The 18,943-nt window shown below is 41.7% G+C and overlaps 1 pseudogene; it reads left to right on the top strand.

The window, feature by feature from the left end:
- Positions 1 to 13,585: 13,585 nt before the first annotated feature.
- Positions 13,586 to 14,217, top strand: LOC100348655 (GTPase KRas pseudogene; annotated as a pseudogene).
- Positions 14,218 to 18,943: the final 4,726 nt, after the last annotated feature.

Here is an 18,943-nt window from a genome sequence, read left to right as displayed (position 1 = left end):
CTGGTTTTGGGGAATTTGGTGTCTGAAACAGATGTTTTGTTTTGTTTTTGTTTTGTTTTATTTTGGTGGGAGCAACAGATTTGAGGAATGCATGTGGTCCTTCCCATCAAGAAATACCTGAATATTGAAAAAGCCCTTTATATTATGGGATTGACCAGAAATATCCAGGTTCACTAAGGCTTGGTCTCACTGTAGGCCTCTGAAGGCAATCCTGTTGCTGTGATCAAACCTCACCAGGGAAACCCTGTGTCAGGGCTGGTTTGTTTGGTGATCTCTACTCATCAATGTGTTCAGCATCCAGTTTTGGTTATCAAACCTCCAAGTCAAGGAAATAGTTGTATCTTCAGTAGAGTGAGTCCCAAAGCCCAGATTTTGGCCTCGGTACTAAGGAAGGCAGAGAGAGGGGAGAAGATGGGGGTAGGATGGGGAGTAAAATGAGAAAAGCATTCATATATGTTAAAGGATTTACAAATCAACTCTACACATTCCAAAATCAATGAAGAATGAGTCTAGACACCAAAGAGTGGCATTATCAGTTCTGTGAGACAGCCTTGAGCACCTGCTCACGCCTAGAAGACTCTAACTTATTACTGAATCCATTTTTTTTATTAGAGAGGTAGAGTTATAAACAATGAGAGAGAGAGAGAGAGAGAGAGAGAGAAAGGTCTTCCTTCCATTGGTTCACTCCCCAAATGGCTGCCACAGCCAGCGATGCACTGATCTGAAGCCGGGAGCCAGGTGCTTCCTCCTGGTCTCCCATGCAGGTGCAGGGGCCCAAGCACCTGGACCATCCTCCACTGCCCTTCCAGGCCACAGCAAAGAGCTGGACTGGAAGAGGAGCAGCCGGGACCAGAACCCAGTGCCCATGTGGGATGCTGGCACCACAGGCAGAGGATTAACCAAGTGAGCCACGGTGCCGGCCTGGATCCATCTTATATCTGGAAATGTGCCCTTGAGTGGGAAAACAGTAATGAGAGGAAGGACAGGGTGCAGCACTAAAATGGGAGGAAAACTCATTATAAACACAATGAGCTATGGTTCATTTGTTTGTGAAAGTTTGGTGATTTTCATTTTTAAGATGGTTACCAGAACCTACCAAAAACCATGAAAATCAACTACCCATGGCAGTGGAAGACTGGCAAATAAGAACTTTGGAAAGACATTAGACTGGGCTTTCATTTTGGCTCTATCACTTAGTAGAGGTACATCCACCTGTATCTTAGCTTCAGATTCCTTGTTATAGTACTGATGTCAATTTTTAATACACTGGGTTATTATGAGAATTAAAAGAAAAACTCAGGTGAAGTAATTAGGTACGATGTTTAATGATTGCAAAATTGCAAAAACTATAAATTCTGTTGTTTTCCCCAAAAGTTATACAGCATGATGATAAAAATCTAAGAAAAACAAAACAAAACACACACAAATCTATGCAGAATGACCTCATAAGACTTACTACTAAAAACTGGCTTCTGTCAAAGCAGAATCTTGACAATATTGAAGACAGAGGCCGGCGCCGCGGCTCACTAGGCTAATCCTCCGCCTTGCGGCGCCGGCACACCGGGTTCTAGTCCCGGTCGGGGCGCCGGATTCTGTCCAGGTTGCCCCCTTCCAGGCCAGCCCTCTGCTGTGGCCAGGGAGTGCAGTGGAGGATGGCCCAGGTGCTTGGGCCCTGCACCCCATGGGAGACCAGCAAAAGCACCTGGCTCCTGGCTCCTGCCATCGGATCAGCGCGGTGCGCCGGCCGCAGTGCGCCGGCCGCGGCAGCCATTGGAGGGTGAACCAATGGCAAAGGAAGACCTTTCTCTCTGTCTCTCTCTCTCACTGTCCACTCTGCCTGTCAAAAAAAAAAAAAAAATATTGAAGACAGAATAGGCAGGGGTATTTGTCTTACACAACTCCCAATTTGTATTATAAAGTAAATAGATGTACAATGGGGAACACACTAAAACTCAGACAATTATGCAATAAAAAAGCAAAAAAATAAATCTAGATCCTCCATATAAGAAAGCTACTTTTTAATATACTTTATTTTTTAGAGAAGTTTTGAGTTTGCAAAAAATTGTAGAAAAAAATAGAAGAGGCCATGTGTCCTCTGCAGACCCTCCAGTTTCTCCTATTATTACTATCTTGCATTAGTGTACACTTGTTACAACTGATTAACTTAGACAAATACTTGCTATTAGCTAAAGCCCAGGGTCACACGAGGATTCACTTTCTATTATACAGTTCTGTGGGTTTGACATACAAGATGCCATATATTTACAGTGTCATAAGAGTTTCACTGATCTAAAAATGCTTGTGCCATCTATTTGTCTATACAGTCTATTGTGTAAAAGTTACCCACAACAAAACCCCAGATTTAAATCTCTTTAGTTGAGCCCATCTGAATCTCTCTTAAATAAGGAAAGAAATAAATAGCACTAATTTATACAAACTTAGAAGAACTAGAAAAAAAAGAAAGTGCTTTCCTAAGATTGCTATAACCTTTACTTCAAAACCCGACGAGGACTCTGCAACAAAAAGTAATTTGCTGACATACCACTCACAAACACAGATGTCAAAATCTTAAGTAAATAGAGGTCGGTGCTGTGGCTTAGTAGGTTAAGCATTCACCTGTGGCACCAGCATCACATATTGGCACTGGTTGGAGACCCAGCTGCTCCATTTCTGATCCAGCTTCCTGTTGATGGCCTGGGAAAACAGAAGATGGCCCAAGTGCTTGGGCCCTGCTCCCACATGGGAAGAAGCTCCTGGCTCCTAGCTTCAGATCGGCCCAGCTCTGGCTGTTGTGGCCATTTAGAGAATGAACTAGCGAATGCAAGACCTCTCTCTGTCTCTCCCTCTCTCTGTCTGTAACTCTGCCTCTCAGCTAAATAAATAAATCTTTTAAAATTTTTAAGTAAATATTGAAAATTGAATCTACTGATAGATGTAAAAGATGCTACACCATGATCAAGTTCAGTTTATTCCAAGAATACAAGATTGTATGAATTTAAGAAATCAAATGATGAAATTTATTTAACCACATTAACTAAAAGAAGGCGAACTGACATAGGACCACTGCAATAGAAGCAAAAAACATTATTTGACAGAATTCAACACCTGAAAGAGCAAAATTAATTAGGAAACTTGTATTTAAAGGGAATCTCCTGAGTCTGAGAAAGGACAGCTACCCTACTGTACACACCAGACTCTGCAGGTTTCTTAAGCCATGAAAAATGGCAAGAAAAACAAATTAAAGGTATAGAGATTGCAGAGCAGGTAAATTAGTCATTATCTGCTTTTGACGGGATCATGCATTTAGAAAATAAAAATATCAAAGATAGGAGTATTTAACAAATTTAATAATTTTTCTAAATATAACATCAATATATACAAAATTATGTGTACTATTATTATGCTCTATCATCAATAAATAAAGTGCAATTTTTAAATGATATCTTTTAGAGTAGCATTACAAAATATTCAGGAATAAAACTAAGGAAAGATTAACAAGATTTCTACAATGAAAAGCACAAAACATTATTGGGATAAATTAATGAAACCAAATAAATGTAGAACATGCCCAATTTGAAGATTCAACCGTTAAATATTTTCAAAATGTCAGTTTTCTCCAAGTTAATTTATATTCAATAAAACTATTGAATATCATGGCAAGGTTTTTTGTTTGCTTGCTTGTTTTGTTGCTTTTCATTTCTTCTATTTTCTTTTGGATAGAAGGGAAAATTTCAAACTGAATTCAATATAAGTGCTAAGTTAATGGATTAGTCAAAAAAAATTTTTTTTAATGACAAAACTATGGGGCTGGCACTGTGGGGTCATGGGTTAGAGCCCCAGCCTGTAGTATGGGCATCCCATAAGGGCACTGGTTTGAGTCCTGGCTGCTCCACTTCTGATCCAGCTCCTTGCTAATGTGCCTGGGAAAGCAGTGGAGGATGGCACAAGTCCTTGGGTCCCTGAATCCACATGGGAGACTCTAAAGAAGCTCCAGGCTCCTGGTTTCATATTGGCCCAGCTCCAGCCACTGGGGCCATTTGGAGAGTGAATCATCAGACAGATGATCTCTCTCTTTGTGTCTCTACCTCTTTCTGTAACTCTGCCTTTCAACTAAATAAAATAAATCTTTAAAAAAAATAACAGAACTAAAGGCAATTCAGTACAAAAAGGCAAGGCCTACATTAATTTGCCCTGTGTAACGTCAAATATGAAATGGAATAGAAATTCTAGAAACAAATACACTGCTTTGGCCTATAGAAGCATGGCAATGCACCATGTGAAAAATGGCGTTTTCAACAAATGCTGATGATCATTTGCGTATTTATTGCAGAAAATGTACCATAAAGTCTACCTACTCAAATAATCAATAAAAATCATTCCCTGGTAGACTGAAAATATTTACTAGACTTTAACCCTGAAGGAAACTGGGCTTTTAGTTTCCTTTGAGAGATGGTTTCCGTAACAGTTCCAATCATTTTATCAGATTAGGATTCTATACAAATTGTTTGTTGTTCATTCAGCTTTGATAAATGATATGGGCTAGCATTTGAAATTCATACTGCAGAGCTGTAGACTGTATTTTCTTATCCTTAAGCTTTGGCTGCCCTATATATGTATTGACAGAGTGGTGGGAATGATGCCTCGACTTCTGAGGCTAGCCCTAAAGAAATCTTGCATCAAGTCCTTTCCTCTCTAGGAAAATGTGCTCTCAGGAATCTCAGCTCTCAGTAACAAAACTCTTCTCCCTGCTGATGAGACCACAGCACCATGTAAGAGGCACTGAAACCACATGCAGAGAGAATGTCCCAGCGTCCCAACTAAACCTCAGGGCGACCGAGCCCCAGATGCCCCCTGTCTCTGCAGCCACATGAGAGGTCTCCACTGAGAGCCACCTACCTGAACTCATCAGCTCCCAGAGTGAAGAGAAATCATCGCATGGCCATAATTTTAAAACACGAAATTTTGGGGTGGTTTATCACACAGAAATAAAGAAATACTGTGTTTTTCAAAAAATGTCACCTAATTGTTAAATATATGGAAATAAAATTATTTACTGTTTTAGTATCCTTTTAATCTCTGATCTGCAGAACTGTCATGTCTTTCACTTTAGATGTTATTGGAATTTAGATATTTCTTTTTTGTTCCTTATGATTACAAACAATTATCAGAAGAAGACAAATGTCTGGCATCATCAGGACGCCACTTGGGATGCCTACATCTCATGTTGGAGGTGTTGGGGAAGGGGGAGGCATATTGCAAGTTCCAGCTCAATTGCTGCCTCCCAGGGTACACACTAGCTTGGAGCTGTTATTCTAAGTGGAGTTTCCCCAACAACTCCAACATGGGATCCAGGCATCCCAAGTGGTGGCATAATCCAGCCCTGTTGCAGGCATTTGGGGAGTAAACCACAGGTGGAAAACCACTCTCCCCCCCCCCACTTGCTCTTGGCACTCTCTTGCTCTCTCACTCTCACTCTTTTTCTATCTCTCCCTCCACACACACGGGTGTCTGTTTCTAAAATAAATAACATTACTAAATCTTGTAAAAGATTTTATCTGAAGTATAAATACCTAGGATGGAAGTTCTGAATTATCCAAACTACCCAGAGAGGTTTATCAACTTAGACTGTCATGAAACAAAATACCATCTTGCAGTATATTTTCACTTCACATATTTTGTAGATTTTTGAGTATAAAATTTTATGATCATGACATATATGTACATGCTACATGTAATTTTTTGTGTATCACTTCTTTCACTTAATATAATGGGTTTGATGTTTATTTTGAGCCTCTTTATTGTTGAATAGAATTCTATTGTATAGGTGTAACCCATTTTGTTTATCCATTCACTAGTTTTAATATTTAAATTGTTACCTGGTTTGGCTACTATGACCAATGCTGCCTTTTACATTTGCACATACACACACACACACACACACACACATACGGGGAAGGGGAGGGAGAGATCTCTTCCATCTGTTAGTTGACTCCTCAAATGCCTGCAATGGCTGGGGATCGGCCAAGTCAAAGCCAAGAGCCTGAAATTTCATCAGGGTCTCCCACGTGATGGGTAGAGGGGAAAGTATTTGGGCCATCTTTTGCTGCTTTCTCAGATACATTAGCAGGGAGCTATATCAGAGGTGGAACAGCCAGGACTCAAACTGTGCCACTGTGGGATGCTGGTTTTGAAGGCAGCAGCTTACCCCACTGCACCACAGGCAGACCTCTGAATTAATATTTTTTTCAGTGTCCATATTAGGGCGGATGTTTGGTGAAGTGGTTAAGACCTCTCTTGGGATGCCTGCATCTCATATTGGAGAGCCTGGGTTCGAGTCCTGGCTCTGCTTCTGAATCTGACTTCCTGATAATGCATACCCTGTGCGACAGCAGGTTACAGCTCAGGCACTTAGTCCCTTCCACAAACTTGGCCTTGGCCTGGTCCAGCTCTGACTGTTGCAGGCATTTGGGGAGTGAGTGAATGAATGGAAAGTTCCTCTGTGTCTCTTTCTCTGCCTTTCAAATAATAAATTAATTAATTTTTCAAATGTAACATCCATATTACACAAAGTGGTTTACAAATTCAGTGTACTCCTTTTCAAAGCACCAGTGGCATTCTTCACAGAAATAGAAAAAATACTAAAATTTATACTGATGCACAAAAGACTGATTTGCCAAAATAGTCCTGAGCAATAAAACAAAGAAGAATTCAACAATTTTAAAATATGCTACAGAGCTATAGTAACCAAGACAGCATGGTACTGGCATAGAAACTGATACATAGACCAAAAGAACAGAGTAAAGAGCCCAGAAAGAAATATACACAACCACAATCGACTGATTCTCAGGAAAGGTGCCAAAAATGTACAATGGGAAAGGACATCTGAATCAATAAATGGTTCTGGGACAGCTAGATATCCACATGCAGAACAGTGAAACTTGCTCTGATCACTCACCACGTACAAAAATCTCAAAAATGGATCAAAACCTAAATATAATATCTGAAACTACTAGAACACATAGAGGAAACACTTTAAGGCATTGACACACATAATGATCATTTGGTTAAGACCCATAAAGCACATACAACAAAAGCAAAACTCGACAAATGGGATACAGTACACTAAGAAGCATATGCACATCAAAGGAAACAATAGATAGAGTGAATATACAACCTATAGGAAGGGGAAGATATTTGCAGACTTCTGGCATGGGATTAACATCCGGAAAATAAAAGACATTCAAAAAAAGTCAACAATGAAAAGGTCTATATTTTTTAAATGTTTTATTTATTTATTTAGTCAGTTAGTTAGTTAGTTGAAAGAGTTACAGAAAGAGAGGGAGAGAAAGAGGAAGAGACCTTAGATCTATTGGTTCACTCCCCAAATGGCTGCAATGGCCTTGTCTGAGCCAGGCTGAAGCCTGGAGCCTCCACTCAGGTTGTGGTGCCGCAAGGGCTGGGTCTTTGCAGGATACACAGTAACCTTCGGCACAACTAGGAGATAGGGAGAAGGAATAAGAGTTGTAAGCCCGGGAATTCTCCCTGGAGGCTGCTTTCTGCCTCTCTCCTAACCCAGGCTCCCATCTCAGGCAGACCTTTCTCAAAAGCTGGCCATGTGGTCCAACAGTGTTGAGCCTTAAATTTAATCCTTATAGCAGGGACCCATTAGATTTGAGAACGCTGAGGAAAATTGTGTTCATCAGGTTTTCTGAGCTTGCAGACGTCATTCATTATGGAAGTGCAGTGCTTACTGATCTCTGCAAAGCAGCCAGCATATGAATTAGAAGGGTGATTTCGGGGCTGGCTCCATGGCGCAGTAGGTTCATCCTCCGCCTGTGGTGCTAGCAGCCCATATGGACCCCGGTTCTAGTCCTGGCTGCTCCTCTTCCAATCCAGCTCTCTGCTGTGGCCTGGGAAAGCAGTAGAGGATGGCCCAAGTCCTTGGGCCTCTGCATCAGCATGGGAGACCAGGAGGGAGCACCTGGCTCCTGGCTCCTGGCTTCAGATTGGCACAGCTCTGGCCATTGTGGCCATCTGGGGAGTGAACCAGAGGAAGGAAGACCTTTCTCTCTGTTTCTACCTCTCACTGTCTGTAATTCTACCTCTCAAATAAATAAATAAAATCTTTTTTTTTTTTTTTTAAAAAAAAGGGTGATTTCTAGAAACACTGCTTGTCCTCAGATTCAGTCTCTGCTTCTTCCTGTTGATCCTGGGCGAATTTTTTATGGTTTTCTCTACTACAGTTTTCTCACCTATGAAGGAGTAAAGTGACACTTAGTTACACCCATGGTTATGTGGGGATTAATGCATCTATTAATGCATCTAAACTTCACAAAGCAATAGCTGGAATTTAGTCTCCACCATGTCAGCTGTGTGTTACCCTTGTTTACTCTGAGAGAAATCTGACTCAAAGCCACGAAGCTAGAGCAGAAGGCTACCCCTGCAAAATCACAAGTTAGAATGCCGCAGAAATTGTTCCAGCCTGGGAAGTAGGGTAATGGAGAGGCGAGGTGCTGTGAGCTGAGTCTCCTGATAAGCAGGAGTCCTGAAGGAGAGGGAAGAGAATAGTCATTCGTATAAAATGTCATTTCTTAAAGCTTTTAATTTCAAATAGTTTTAAATTTACAAAGCAAAAATTGTGAAGTGATACGTAGTTCCCATAAGTACCCCCTACCATCTTCCCTTATTGTTAATGTCTTACATTAGAATTCCAATGGAATGTTTTAAAATTTATACTCAGCTGATCCCTGTCCTTCACAATGCAAGCATATCTAGATTAGAATTGTTCCCTTTTCAGATTAGAGTTTGAGGACAAGGCCAGATTCGGACCTCAGTAACATGTGTGCATCACACCCAGGACGATCCCTGACACCAACAGACACCCAACACATGCCATTGTTTTAAAAGCAAAAAAGAATAAACTAGAGGAAAGCATTTTTGCAGTAGGCAAAGTTATACCATTAATAAAGATGGTAAGTATAACCATGGTTACCAAAGGCTGGGTTACCAAAGGCGGTTGGTGGGATGGAGAAAGTTGGTTAACAGGTACTAAATTGCAGCTGGATAAGAGTGACAATTCCCTAATCTCATGGCAGTTCAGAACCCAAGCTGTGCCCTTGTGTGGGGGTTCCCTGGCCAAAGCTAAGGGAAGGCAGCACCATCAGCATCTGTGTGAGAGCTGCCATGGGGGAGCCTCCAGATGATCACAGACAACGTGCTGTGGGTCAGGAGAGAACCAGCCAGGAGAGGAACAGGCAAGTTCACTCAGAGAGAACTGTGACCCTCCTCCACTCACACCCCGAATGTTAGGAATCAAGACACTCGAGTCTTTAGAATGTTAAATTTGCATAAGCTTTTTAGTGAAAAAATTCATGAACAAATTTCTCATGTATCTAAAAATCATAAATTTCAGAAGAGGAGGACCTTCATATTGAATCTCTAATCAGCAACTGATGATCGTTTTCTTCTTGGATGCTGGTTGGTTGAGCAATCTCAGTCAACTGTGAAGGAACAGCTGCAATCTTTCAGATATTTCAGTTGTGAGAAATTCTCTAATTCTGTGGCCACCACAGGAGCAGCATTGCTTGGTAACTGCTGATGTGACAGAATTAGAGCTGCTGATTAGAGAGTTGTACCTATCTAAGTCAAAGAGATAGCTGATAAGCAAAAACAAACAAAAACAAAAACAGCACACATAAGCCACTGGCTTAGAGGTGACCTGTATGGAATAAAGAATCTTGAAGGTGCCTGTGAGGAACACAATCCAACAACATGATAAGGGTACTTCCTGGATCAAAGTATTCAGGGGACTGTTGATGGGCATTTGGGTTGATTCTATGTCTTAGCTATTGTGAATTGAGCTGCAATAAACATTAAGGAGCAGACAGCTTTTTTGTTTGCCAATTTAATTTCCTTTGGGTAAATTCCAAGGAGTGGTATAGCTGGGTTGAATGGTAAGGTTATATTCAGGTTTCTGAGCAATCTCCAGACTGACTTCCATAGTGGCTTGACCAGTTTGCATTCCCACCAACAGTGGGTTAGTGTCCCTTTTTCCCCACATCCTCACCAGCATCTGTTGTTGGTAGATTTCTGAATGTGAGCCATTCTAACCGGGGTGAGGTGAAACCTCATTGTGGTTTTGATTTGCATTTCCCTGATTGCTAGTGATCTGGAACAATTTTTCATGTGTCTGTTGGCCATTTGGATTTCCTCTTTTGAAAAATGTCTATTGAGGTCCTTGGCCCATTTCTTGAGTGGGTTGTTTGTTTTGTTGTTGTGGAGTTTCTTGATCTCTTTGTAGATTCTGGTTATTAACCCTTTATCTGTTGCATAGTTTGCAAATATTTTTTCTCTTTCTGTCGGTTGCCTCTTCACTTTCCTGATGTTTTTTTTGTAGTACAGAAACTTCTCAATTTGATGCAATCCCAAATGTTAATTTTGGCTTTGCCTACCTGTGCTTCCGGGGTCTTTTCCAAGAAGTCTTTGTGCCTAATTCTTGCAGGGTTTCTCCAATGTTCTCTAATAATTTGATGGTGTCGGGTCATAGATTTAAGTCTTTAATCCATGTTGAGTGGATTTTGTGTAAGGTGAAAGGTAGGGGTCTTGCTTCATGCTTTTGCACGTGGAAATCAAATTTTTCCAGCACCCTTTATTGAATAGACTGGGACTGAGAGATCAGTAGATGCGGGGGGCGGGGAGGGGGGCTCCAATTGAAAAGGAAACAAAGTTGCTAAGCCTTCACTCCACAAGGCCGCTAAACCTTTCCTTGAGTTTGCTGCACTTCTGCATTTCAGTGTCTCAGCCTTTCCAACAATCCAAGATGGCCCCGGGAGGAGGTACCTAGCCTGACAGGAGACTTCCATATCCATGAACAGTTTTGTGTCCTTGGCTGTGATAGGCCCTTGGGGTGTGCCCAGCTCGTGTCCTGCCTTACCTTTCAGCTGGTTGGATAGGTTCCATTGTGCCCTGGACAGCCCCCTTTCTGTGTCTATAAAAGCTCTTCCCCTCCCAATAAAGTTGAGAACACCCTGGGCGTTGACTGATCTCCCAGCTCTCGTGTGGTTCCTTTGCCGCCGACACTCATCATCCCACCCAGCCCCCGAGCTCCCCAGGCTGGCCCTAAGGAGCTCTATCGGACCTGCTGCCCTGTGACGAGCAGCAAGTAAAGGACTCAATAGGCCGGTGCCATGGCTCACTTGGTTAATCCTCTGCCTGTGGCGCTAGCACCCCATATGGGCACCAGGTTCTAGTCCTAGTTGCTTCTCTTCCAGTCTAGCTCTCTGCTGTAGCCCGGGAAAGCAGTGGAGGATGGCCCAAGTGCTTGGGCCCTTGCACCCGCATGGGAGACCAGGAAGAAGCTCCTGGCTCCTGGCTTCGGATCGGAGCAGCACCAGCCTTAGCAGCCATTTGGGGGGTGAACCAACGGAATGAAGACCTTTATCTCTGTCTCTCTCTCTCCCTGACTGTAACTCTACTCTGTCAAATAAATAAATTTTAAAAAAGGACTCAAATTCATCCTTAGACATAAAACTCTGCTTTATGATGACTAATAATTTCTAAAAAAAGTGTTCACTCCACTAATCACAGTTCCCATTATGGTTTGTCATTTTGTTAAGAACATGCTCCTTTATTATTCTATTTGTTCATCCAAAGGAAAGATAAAAGAAGACTATATTATGAACACATGACAGAATATTCAGGAAATAGAACACTATGGAAAAAATCTATGAATTATATCATTTGATAAAATCATATATTTTAAACATTTTTCTACTTGTGTGTAGTTATTGTACATTATGTTAGCATAAGCATAATGTCTCAGATTCAGAATGGACTTTACAGGGCAACTATACATACATAACTCTGCTTTAGTTCACACTCCACAACAGTTCTGATGAGGAGTCATTGTGGGTAGCTTTAATATTTCTAGTGTCAAGATAACTGTAATACAGCAATAAAAATATTCACATTTATTGAGTAATTTTTTAGCATTTTACTGTGACCTCAAAATTCCACCAAGAGATTTTTATACATAGTATTTTATTTATTTATTTCCCACATTAATATGGGTGATAAATTACTCTTTGCATCCATACAAATGGAGAAAATAAAATGGAGGAGATTAGACCACTTTGGCAAGGATACCAGGTGAGTAACCAATTCAGTCCAGACTGATCCAAGTTACATCCAATTCCAAACTTCACAAACTAAATCATTATATTACACTACCTCATGCTCAACTAGTGATCACTACAGTAAATAATTTCTTAGTTTAATTCATGGATAGACATGTCAGTAAGACCACTTTTTTTTAAGGATTTAAAAATTTTTTTTAAATCTTTAAAAGAAGAAGAGACAGAGAGAAAGGTCTTCCTTCCATTGGTTCACTTCCCAAATGGCTGCAATGGCTGAAGCTGCGCTGATCTGAAGCCAGGAGTCAGAAGCCTCTTCCCGGTCTTCCATGTGGGTGCAAGGGCCCAAGTACTTGGGCCATCTTCCACTGTCTTCCCAGGCCATAGCAGGAAGCTGGATTGGAAGAGGAGCAGCCAGGACCAGAAATGACGGTCACATGGGATGTGGCACCGCAGGCAGAGGATTAACCTACTGCACCATGGTGCTGGCCCCAGCAAGACCACTTTTTATAAACAGCAGCATTTCATACACTCTGGGGAGGTACAGTGTAGCTAGTTCCTTTGAGAGTGCCGTCATCACCATGCTTACCCTCTACAAATGGGAAAATCCGTATTTCTCTCATGTAATGACCACTGAAACTCCTTCACAAGACTCCATCTTATTGAAGATAACAATGGACTCAAAATTGCTCAATTCCAATCATTTGTTCTTTCAGACATTACTTCAGATTCCACAGTATAATGTAGTACATGTTTGAGCATATTAAACTAGAATAAAGGGGCCGGCGCTGTGGCGCAGCAGGTTAATGCCCTGGTCTGAAGCACCACCATCCCATATGGGCGCTGGTTCAAGATCCAGCTGCTCCACTTCCCATCCAGCTCTCTGCTATTGGAAAGCAGTAGAAGATGGCCCAAGTCCTTGGGCCCCTGCACCCACGTGGGAGACCTGGAAGAAGCTCCTGGCTCCTGGCTTCAGATCGGCACAGTTCCGGCCATTGCGGCCAACTGGGGAGTGAACCATCGGATGGAGGACCTCTCTCTCTCTCTCTCTCTCTCTCTCTCTCTCTCTCTGCCTCTCCTCTCTGTGTAACTCTGACTTTCAAGTAAAAAATAAATAAATATTAAAAAATAAAAATAAAGTAGAATAAAAATGTTGTCTCACTTGTTTCAGAAAAATATCTCTCTAGTAATGTGGAAAGTTCACAATGTCTCGGAGAAGTCAGGTAGAATTCACTATTGTTCCTGGATTTGAGAAGAAACTGAGTCCTTAGAGCCCAAAGATGATCCAGCATTGTTGGTAGTTGTGCAACTGCAAAAAGCAGAATGCCACATTTAATGTAACAGGAAGACAACTTAGAAATTAACTGCTGTGTGTGATAATCTAGGCACTGGGAGCAAGCGTGGGCCCTGAGGGCAGCGGCATCTCCCAGGTGCGGGAGAGAGGCCTGCTGAAAATGATAGAATATAAACCTGTTGTAGCTGGAGCTGGTGGCGTAGGCAAGTGTGCCTTGACAATAGAGTTAGTTCAGATGACCAAGACCCTGCAATAGATGATTCCTACAGGAAACAAGCAGTAATTGATGGAGAAACCTGTTTCTTGGATATTCAAGAACCTTCTTGGATACTGAAGAGTATAGTGCAATGAGGGACCAGTACTTGAGAACAGGAGAGGGCTTTCTTTGTGTATTTGCCATATATAATGCTAAAGCATTTAAAGATATTCACCATTATAGAGAACAAGTTAAAAGAGTTAAAGACTCCGAAGATGTACCTATGGTCCTGGTAGGAAACAAATGCGATTTGCCCTCTAGAATGGTAGGCACAAAACAGGCTCAGAACTTAGCAAGAAGTTATGGAATTCCATTTATTGAAACATCTGAGAAGACAAGGCAGGATGTTGACGATGCTTTCTATTGGTTATTTCAAGAAATTCAAAAACATAAAGAAAAGCAAAGATGGTAAAAAGAAGAAAAAGAAGTCAAAAAAGAAGAAAAAAGAAGTCAACATGTATAATTATGTAAATAGTTTGTACTTTTTTCTTAAGGCATATGTAAGTAAAAGTGGCAATTTTCGTACCCTACAGTAAATTATTAGCATTTGTTTTAGCATTACTTCATTTTTTCCTCTCCATGCAAAATGTTAGCTTTTATCCTAGATGCTTATTTTTAAATGACAGTGGACGTCTTTTTTCCTCTACATGCCAGTGTTCCCTAATTTTGGTTCTTGAACTAGCAGTGCCTGTGAAGAAGAACCTGAATGCCTGAGGTGGCTGTCTCGGGGTATTGGTGCTTGGAGTTGATTACTTCCTGTTTTTCTGATCAATTGTGAACATTGGTGTGAAACAAATTCATGAGGCTTTCAAATCATGCTTATTTTATATTTTATCTAGTCACATAAATGGATTAGCTAGTAACTGTAACTTCAGTTGAGATTTTGTATGATTGGTTTTTCTGTAACACTGAGGGAACACAAATGTATGGACTTCTGTTGACTTGTCTTCTACGCATCATGCCCTCCAGTTTGTCATCCTCACAAATGTAAAGTTACACTGTTCACTACCACCCATGGTCACTGTCCTACAAGGTCATTGTCCACATTAGAAAACTGACTGAGACTCCTAAAATATTGCTTTTCCAATTAAGGCAAACTAAGTATGAAATAAGGATTATAACAACAATTCAAGAGCTATATTTAAATGTCACTAAATTTTTTTTTTTTTTTTTGACAGGCAGAGTGGACAGTGAGAGAGAGAGACAGAGAGAAAGGTCTTCTTTTGCCATTGGTTCACCCTCCAATGGCCGCCGCGGCCGGCGCGCTGCAGCCGGCGCACCGCGCTGATCCGATGGCAGGAGCCAGGAGCCAGGTGCTTTTCCTGGTCTCCCATGGGGTGCAGGGCCCAAGCACCTGGGCCATCCTCCACTGCACTCCCTGGCCACAGCAGAGAGCTGGCCTGGAAGAGGGGCAACCGGGACAGAATCCGGCGCCCCGACCGGTACTAGAACCCGGTGTGCCGGCGCCGCTAGGTGGAGGATTAGCCTAGTGAGCCGCGGCGCCGGCCAAATTTTTACAATAATTAAAAATTTTAATATTTATTAAAAATTCTCATAGAAATTGAATATAGTCTCCCTGTGCCAGATTTATGCTCTTTCTTAGCATAAATTTACATCCTTACGGCCGGCACCACAGCTCAATAGGCTAATCCTCTGCCTGCAGCGCCAGCACACTGGGTTCTAGTCCCGGTCAGGGCGCTGGATTCTGTCCCGGTTGCCCCTCTTCCAGGCCAGCTCTCTGCTGTGGCCCAGGAAGGCAGTGGAGGGTGGCCCAAGTCCTTGGGCCCTGCACCCTCATGGGAGACCAGGAGAAGCACCTGGCTCCTGGCTTCGGATCAGCGGGGTGTGCCAGCTGCAGCAGCTATTGGAGAGTGAACCAACGGTAAAGGAAGATCTTTCTCTCTGTCTCTCTCTCTCTCTCTCTCTCTCACTGTCCACTCTGCCTGTCAAAAAAAAAATTTACATCTTGACTTGGACTTAAGTATTTTAAAATAGTATTAATTCCAGTCATGATACTGATGATTCTTTGAGCCAATTACAGCTTAGTAAGTACTGAAGAAACCTAGGTGGCAAGGCCAGGCCCTGTGGGACCCTCTGAGGCTTCCCTGAGAGTTTCCAAGCACAGGCTATGCCTGTGGTCATCCAGTGTTGCCAGGCATCAGTTGGTCACAGAGGGGACAGGGAGAATGGATAGCTCAGCAAGATGTATTCATACCATGTGATGGTCCCACAAACAAATCAGGAACATCACCTTTTTTTAACTTTTTTAAAAATTACTTTTAAATATTAATTTTGAAGTTGAGATTTGGATTTGGGTATGTCAAGACTTTTTTTTTTTTAAGCAATGAAGTGAGAAAGTTCAAAATCTCTAGTTTCATGAATTTTCTTAACATTCATTAAAGTAGCATTTCATAAACACTTTTCAAGCCTGATCCAAATTTTAAAATATCTAATACTTAAGCAGAGATGAATTAACATTAATAAAAAGTTCTTTTGATAAATTTAAAATGTTGTTCAATTTAAAATATTTGAAATGAGATGATATGGTGAGGTAAATATAGCACCAGACTAGGAGGAAGGTAACTTAGATACTAGATATTTTCCTCGTAGAATTCTTTGATTTTGAACAAATCATTTATTATCCAGGTCTTCCTGTTAAAAGAAGTCATCTCAAAGGCTCTGCATAACTCCACATGTTAGGAACCACAATGCACAACTGAGGGGATATTTAAGGCTGTTGAGTTTTTGTTATAGCTGGACAATTTTTTGAAGGTGGTGGTAATGATCCTTCATTGTGTGAATTTTAAATGGCTTAACAAAATGTTTGTTTCTGTAGAGATTTTAAAGGGTGAGAGAATCCTAGAAATAACATAAATGTCACCTAATTATAATAAACTTAAAAATAAAAATCCTTATTGAAGCTGGGAAAAATTACATAGTTTTGGGCATTAACATATTTGCCGAAGAACTTAGCTGGCATATGTAGCATCATTTGAGTGGAATATTCCAAATGTGGAATTCTAGGCTCTGTGTTAACTGAGCCACCCTGCATAGGAATTTAGAATCTAACTTTTGGATTATCAAGACCTTTGCCACGATTGCACAATTTTGTCATAATATATTCATATATAAGAGCATTCTCTCTTTTTTTAAAGATTTATTTTATTTATCTGAAAGACAGAGTTGCAGAGAGAGGTAAGACAGAGAGAGAGAAAAAGATCTACCATTTGCTGATTCACTCCCCAATTGGCTGCAATGGCTGGAACTGCGCTGATCCGAAGCCAGGAGCCAGGAGCTTCTTCCGGATCTCCCATGTGGGTGCAGGGGCCAAAGGGCTTGGGCCATCTTCCACTGCTATCCCAGGCCATAGCAGAGAGCTGGGTCGGAATAAGAGCAGCCAGCGCTAGAACCGGTGCCCATAGGGGATGCCAGCACTTCAGGCCAGGGCTTTAACCCACTGCGCCACAGCTCCGGCTCCTGGGAGCTTTCTGAAGAACGTTTAAGGTACGTATTGCACAAGTTCATCTCATTTGTATTCTAGTGATCTTTTTTTCTGCTCACCATTCTTTTTTCCAAATTTTATGTATTTATACACACACACACACACATTTAGGAATATTTTTGGTGGCAATAAAAAATATCTGAAGTCATTCCCATTAGTAAAAAATAATAACTTCTTGGTTATCATTTGGTACTGTTTTTTAAAACCCAGCAGTTGGCCGGCGCCGCGGCTCAGTAGGCTAATCCTCCGCTTTGCGGCGCCGGCACACCGGGTTCTAGTCCCGGTCAGGGCGCCGGATTCTGTCCCGGTTGCCCCTCTTCCAGGCCAGCTCTCTGCTGTGGCCAGGAAGTGCAGTGGAGGATGGCCCAAGTGCTTGGGCCCTGCACCCCATGGGAGACCAGGAGAAGCACCTGGCTCCTGCCATCGGATCAGCGCGGTGCGCCTGCCGCGGCGGCCATTAGAGGGTGAACCAACGGCAAAGGAAGACCTTTCTCTCTGTCTCTCTCTCTCTCACTGTCCACTCTGCCTGTCAAAAAAAAAATAATAAAAACAAACAAACAAAAAACCAGCAGTTTATTTAAAATCGAACTTCTTCATTACTGTTGGGCAGCATGGATTCTGCATTGAGAAATTGAATAGCAATCATCTAGTAGGTGTAAATTCTGCCAGAAAATGAAAATTATTTATTTCTTAGAGATACAGTCACATTAGTTTTTTTAAGATATATTTATTTGAAAGGTGGAGTTACAGAGACGGGGGGGGGGGGGTCTTCCATCCTCTGGTTCACTCCCCAAATAGCCGCAACAGCCAGAACTGAGCCAATCCAAAGCCAGGAGCCAAGAGATTCTTCTAGGTCACCCATATGCATGCAGGGACCCAAGCACTTGGGCCATCTTCTACTGCTTTCTCAGGCCATAGCAGAGAGCTGGATCAGAAGAGGAGCAGCCAGGACTCCAACCCGCGCCCATATGGGATGCCAGCATTACAGGCGGCGGCTTCACCCGCTATGCCACAGCGCTGGCCCCCACATTGGTTTTTGAGGCATAATCATAACTAGATTAAGATCTGTGCTTTACTTTAATAGTTTGAGATGCCTGTTTGGGATCATAACAGGTAATTCAGACGGACTTAGAAAAAAACGGAAGTTATTAGCTGCAGAAACATCTGTCACAACCCCACTAGCACTCAAGGAGTTACATGATGTTTATCCAAGTTTCCAGTTCCACTGTCTTGTGTTTTCATATTTAAAAGTCTTTGAGTGCCAATTTCTTACTAATACTTAATGTAACATCTTTACCTGGAATGTATTTTAGCTATTTTTGTATAGTATAACTGAAGCATGCACATTTTGTACATAGTGATTTTTTTGGTGGGACATATGCAGTGTGATCCAGCTGTTTTCCCTCCTTTGGTTGTACTGACCTAGAAATGTTGGTCATATCAAATATTAAATTTTAAAACCCATTCTTTAATTGAAATTGTTTTAAATATTTATAGGAGTAAGTGCTGTGAAATGATAAGCAATTTATAATATTTTTGTCATGACCTGTATTTCTCCAAATTATTGTAATATAATAAAAATAGTTATGGTAACTAAAAATAATAGTACTAATAATACAGAGGCTGGTGGCTGGCATTATGGTATAGCAAGTAAAGCCTCAGAAACATCGACCATCCCACAAGAGTGCCAGTTTGAGTCCTGGCTGCTCCATTTATGATCCAGCTCCCTGCTGGTGCACCTGGGAAAACAGCAGAAGATG

Source organism: Oryctolagus cuniculus, chromosome 5 (assembly GCF_051225735.1).
Source record: "Oryctolagus cuniculus isolate XC-2025 breed Fujian yellow rabbit chromosome 5, ASM5122573v1, whole genome shotgun sequence".
Taxonomy (NCBI): Eukaryota; Metazoa; Chordata; class Mammalia; order Lagomorpha; family Leporidae; genus Oryctolagus; species Oryctolagus cuniculus.
Note: the sequence above shows the minus strand (reverse complement) of the source record. Positions and strands in the feature narration are given on the sequence as shown.